The sequence below is a fragment of the Heterocephalus glaber genome, unplaced genomic scaffold (assembly GCF_053883595.1).
Source record: "Heterocephalus glaber isolate CG9 unplaced genomic scaffold, H.glaber_assembly_v1.0 deba00001608, whole genome shotgun sequence".
Taxonomy (NCBI): domain Eukaryota; kingdom Metazoa; phylum Chordata; class Mammalia; order Rodentia; family Bathyergidae; genus Heterocephalus; species Heterocephalus glaber.
Window position 1 is genome coordinate 28,250,306 of NW_028258379.1, and position 6,133 is coordinate 28,256,438.

The following is a 6,133-nucleotide window of genomic DNA, read 5'->3' on the forward strand; positions in this document are numbered from 1 at the left end:
TTGACTTGGTTTCAGTTCCTTTCAACTGCATTGGTACTAACTAAAATCTAACATCAGTCACTCAATTTGGAAATATTTCTTTCCCTTTTGTCTACCAATTCCAAAGATTTCAGCACTGGGCTCTTGACCCAACCAGAGACTTCTGGTAGGCACGCTGAATTAGTGGAGGGTGACTCTGAGATGATACAGGGCTGGAACTATGCAGCCATTTTGCCACCATAAGGGTGCACACGGAGCAGTTAGAATCATGGTGAGAAGCATCAGGGGGAAGTTGGAGTCCTTATGATGAAAAGAAACCAAGTCTCTATGAGAATATCTGAGTCCGAAATCTATGTCTGATCCTAGACCCACACTCCTGAGTTACATTTGTCATAACTTTACATAAGCCTGTTTGACTTGGTTTCAGTTCCTTTCAACTGCATTGGTACTAACTAAAATCTAACATCAGTCACTCAATTTGGAAATATTTCTTTCCCTTTTGTCTACCAAATTCCCTAGAGCTAACCATCAAACCAGTCCCAGATGGTTAACTAACATCAGCCAAGTGCTTTAAAAATAACAATCAGTATTTTTGTTTTAATTAAATCCACACAGTAAGGTTTCTCTTCCCTACAACCCCCACCTCAACTTCCAAAACACACACACACACACATACACACACACACACACGCACACATGTGTGCACGTGCACACACGTGGTTCTGTCAGACTCACACTTGACAATGCCCAGCTGGTGTCCCCAGCCAGAAGGTAGGAAGGCAGATGTCTTCCCATGCGCTGTCTGGCTGTGTGTGACTCATCAGGTTCCCGATTGGAGAAGGTCACCCAGGGCCTCTCTGGAATTAAGTCAGCGAGAAGACTGAGCAACCCAAGGCCACCTGGTGAGGACCACCAGCTCCTCAGCCATGCACTCCACCCTGTCACCTGCCTCACCTTTGCTCTTTCTGGCCCCCCCTTCCCCTCCCCTCCCTCTCTTCCTCCTCCTCTTCCTCCTCATCCAGTTCTTTCTTCTTCCAAAGTCCCCCACTCTTAGCCTGTGACTCTGCTGCCAACATAGTGTGTTCCTACAGGCCTTGCATACCCTCATAATGGTCCTCAGACTTGTGCTCCTGTGTCCCACAAATCAAGACATGTGACACAGCCATTCCAAGGGGATATTAAACCACAGGAGACAAATTTAACAAGCAAAGACCCTTTAATCTGGAAAACAAAGGCTAAAAAGTGATATGCATGAAAGGGTGATGGGTTACTAGTCATCTGTTTCTGTGAAGCAGGTGGCCCCAAACTTAACACTTTAAACAATAATAATAGTTATTATTTCATATTTTCATGGTGGCACAGGAAGAGAGAATCAGGAATCTGGACACGACACAATGAGATAGCTTGTCCCTAATTTATGATGTTTGTGGCCTCAGCAGGAAGACCCCAAAGATGGTGGTTGCATTCATCTGAAGCCTTCTTCACTTACATGACTGGAGGTTGGTGCTGGCTGTGGCAGAAATCTGAGCTGGGGCAACTGGTTTCTCCAAGTGGTCTGGGCTTCCTCATTCACAAGGCAGTGGGCTTGCAAGGGAAAGGTCCACTAGGGGGCAGCACATCTGAAACCAAGGTCAACGTGAGCACAACCCTCAGAACTAGAAAGAAGTTGGATTAGAATTCAGGTTCCAAGTCTTTGGGAAGCTCAAATCTTTGGGAAATTAATTCATTCAGTTTCTTTTGGTTCCAGCTCCCTCACCTGTAAAACAGGTAATAAACATAATGCTTCTCAGAAAATAAATATGTGAAAAAATGTTCAACATCACTGGTCATTTGAGAGATGCGAATGAAAACAACTCTGAGATTCCACCTCACTCCAGAAAGAATGGCTGCTATCAAGAAATCAACCAATAACAAATGCTAGCGGGGCTGTGGGGAAAGAGGAACCCTGCTCCACTGCTGGTGGGAGTGTAGACTGGTGCAACCACTGTGGAAATCAGTATGGAGATACCTCAAAGAACTAAGACTGGAAGTCCCATTTGACCCCGCTATTCCACTGCTGGATATCTTCCCCAAAGAATTAAAAGCATCATACCACAGTGATACATGCACACCCGTGTTTATAGCGGCACAGTTTATAGTAGCTAAATCTTGGAAACAGCCCAAGTGCCCATCAACTGAGGATTAGATAAGAAAGATATGGATTTTTTTAATAGAATGGAGTACTACTCAGCCATAAAGAAAGATAAACTAGAGACATTTGTAGCTAAATGGATGCACCTTGAGGCCATACTCTTAGGTGAAATAAATAAGATATATGTGTAAGTACTGAATTATTTCTGTTGTGAGAAATTGAAAGTGTAAAGGGGACCAAAATATATAATAGATGGTGTGAAATAGGAAATAATGTCTAAAGAGAAAGGGGAACTAGAAAGGGGGGAGTGGGGGAAAAGAAAGAAGGGAAAGAAAAAATGAAAAAGAAGGAAAAAATGGAAACAAAACTGTGTATATAGGGAGGGGTGGGGGTTGAAGGGAGGGAAGGGGAATGGGAAAAATTAAGAACCAAGAAATGGCAGGTACAGCTACAAATTACCAATGAGTGTGATCATAATGTACACCTAAAATGTACCAATAACCTTAATGAATAAAAAAAAAATGCTTCTTTTTGTAATGAATATTAAAGGACTTGTGAATATAAAAACACTTTTGAAATAGCAAAGTACTACATAAATGTTGGCTATTATTATTGATTTTAAATAATAAAGAAAAAGTTGTATAGTTAAGTGTGAGGAAAAATATTAGTATGTTTATTCTTAGATTTCCTCTCTGCCCATTAAACCCTGTATTTGTTCACTTCCTTCTTAAAAAGTATTTCATGTTAGGACAGAAGCCACACTAATTCCCTAATAAGGAATAGAAAGAGATGTGGGGGAGAGACAAACACACCTATAAGAGTATTGGATGTGTGCTGAGATATGTTTATAATATTGTGACTGACGATGATTGGACTCCATCTTCTTTGTGTGTGTTTTGTACCGGGGATCAAACTCGGGACCTTGCGCTTGCGAGGCAGGCAGCAGAAACACTGAGCTAAATCCCCGGCCCTGGGCTCCATCTTTGATGTTCTCTAACAGACACAAATACAGGATTTTAGCTACATTTTAACTACTTTTATGTATTGGACTATGAATGTAATGCTGTTCTTAGCCTGGATCATGTTGGGCTCCAAATGTTTAGCAGAAAAAAAGTAATAATAATAATAGCAGAGTGATTGGGAACTTCTGCTTTTCAGCCTGGGATTCAAGGTCAAATCTACAATGAGCTGAGATGACTTGCCCAGAAACAAGAGGCAGTCCCTGCGAGCGTGGCAGGATGAAATGGTGGGACCAATGACCTTACACAGCTGAGGAGAAATATTCAGTCTCCCTGTTCACCCACGACCTTCCAGGGTCTGTGGGAACTCTCAGGGTGAAGTTGAAATAAATGCAGCTTAAACTTTAAAAAAATGTTATGGCAATGATGGGAAATTTTGAAAGGGAAATAAAACAACCTTACTGCTCTGTTGTCGTTTTGAACTGTAACACAGCTCAAGGTGGCCTATTTAGCTAAACTATTGCTGCTGCCACAAACAGAATTTGGACAAGCCCCCTCGTGGCTGACTGAGGACCACGGTCTGGAGGTCTCCAGGCCAGAGGAGGACATTTGGGTGGAAAGCAAGGGAAGGGGTTGAGAATGTTCCCCCGGTCTCTCCCTGGATGTGCTCTCAACTCCACAGGGCTCCTGCCACGACTGTGTGTGTCACAGAAGGGCACGGTCTTGCTGGCTGAGGGGCAGTGAATATGACAAATGCTGGAGCCCTGGGAAGGGAAAGAGATTATTCCCTGAGAATTTTAATCGTGCTATCTAAGCCAACAGACATTATATCCTACTCAGAAGAAACATTACTTTTGATTAAATGTCTTTATCTTTGGTTCCTTTCATCAGTAACACAAGCAGGCTTTAAAATTCCCATGGCTTCAACTGAGAAGTGCTCAGAGCACTCTGCACTTCATTCTTTCTCTCTCAACCCACCCCTCTTTCTCCTCCCTGGTCACTTTGCACAAGTCCTGGTCAGTGCCTCACTCTCATTCCTGTGATTTGGTTCCCAAACCCAGCCCCGGCTTGACACACACACACAGCCCTGGGTCAGGATCTTGGCCATGTCATTTCGATTCCCACAAGGACCTCCTTGATGGCCTCCCAATGTCCAGGACCACCTCCTCCTGGCCACAGGCTACTGTGGAGAGGACCACATCCTACGCATGCTCAGAGGCTGCCCCGCCTCTACCCTAAGCCCTGCTCACTAATCCCTTCCCTTGCCCTGTGCCTCAGCAGTTTCTTACACATGCACATCAATTCCTACCTCACTGCCCTTGCTCTGATTTCTCCCTTTACGTGGGATGCTTTCCATCCCACACTTCTTCTGTCCCTTAACAAATGCAGATCAATAACTCAATATGCAGCTTTAAAATTGCTGCAGAAACTCCTGCTCTATCTCTTTGGTTAGAATTAATCTCTCCTTGCCCTCTGATTCCTAAACCCCTTCTCTAGAGCATTTACAATCAGTAGCTTAAATCTGGATATGACTTTGTAGTGTATGTTTCCAAATAACTCATTTGATAGTAACCTAGTGAGGCACACATTGTACACATGACAAAACTGTCCAGGCAAGGGCTCACTTCAAACAAAGCCTGACAACGAGAGCCAGCTTTGACTGTCACCTGGCACGGAAAGAGCACAGAACCACATCACAAGAGCGTGGATTGTCCCCTCCTGTTCCTTTTCTCACCCCATCAGCTTCGGGTGAAGAAAAACCCCAATCACAGTGAGAGTGATTGCAGAGGTAAACAGGCAACAGGGGTGGGGGAGCCAGCAGCTCCTTTCTTTCCACTGCAGGTGACAGTCAGAGTCAAGCCTGAGCTAAGCCAAGATTGGAATGGGGCTGAAGAGCTCAGACAGAGCACTCTAGTTCCGCAGCTTGGACTGTGGGACTTAGTGCCATTGCACAAGTTAAAAGCAGCTCTAGGGATCCGGCGAGAGAAGGCCGGGGAAGTTCCCTCTACTGGTAAAGTTGAAAGGGATGTGGGAGACAAAACGTAAAGATGCTTTTGGTTACATCAGGAGAAATGTTCATTAAGCACTCTGCTTTCATGAGCATTTGGTCATTTTTCCTAACTGTGTGTAGGAAAACCTTTTCAGGGCATATTAGTGGATGTGCTCAGGACAAAAAGTCTTTCTTGGAGGATATGAGCTTGTTTGCTTAACCATTAAGCACAATCAAAGTGGCTTCCTTATCATAGGACTTATGAGAGACTCAATGTACTAATGTTGTTTTGGATCTACAAGAGATTTTAAGGTAACATTTCCCTTGCTCATTTGATTACATATGCCCTTAAATTGTGTATTTAGGAGCCTCAGTGAAGGGTTTGGCAAATGCTACCTCACAGTACTGCAATAGCATCTCTATTTGGTAGGTAATAGGTGTCTTAGTAGCATCTTCTGTTCTGAAAAGAGTAGAGATGGGTCCAGGTCACCTTAGCAAAGGATGATTTATTAAAAGGATGAACATGGAAATAAGGAGGTGAAGATTCTCAAGCACCAGGGTCAGGCCCCATGGGGACTGAAACGAAATCTGGGAATTGAAAAGCCATTCAAAAGACAATAGCTCTTTGGCAAGAATTTATTAGATATGACACCCAAAGCATAGGCAACAGAAGCAAAAACAGATGAGCTAAACCATGTCAAAATTAGAAACTTCCATGCATTAAAGGACAAATAGAGCAAAAAAGCAACCCACAAAAATGAAAAAAAAATTGCAAATCATACATCTGGTACGGGTCTTGTATCCAGAATACATAAAGAACCCTTACAACTGAATAATAAAAAGATGAATAACCTGATTTTTAAAATGGTCAAAGAATCCAAATAGACATTTCTCCAAAGAAGACATACATATGACTAATAAGCAAAGAGGCTTAGCATCATTAGTCATCAGAACAATGAAAATCAAAACCACAGTAAGATATTGCTTCCCATCCACTATAAAAGAAAGAATAAATAGTAAGTTGTTGGCAGAGACATGGAGAAATTAGAACCCTTGTGCATTGTTGGTAGGAAT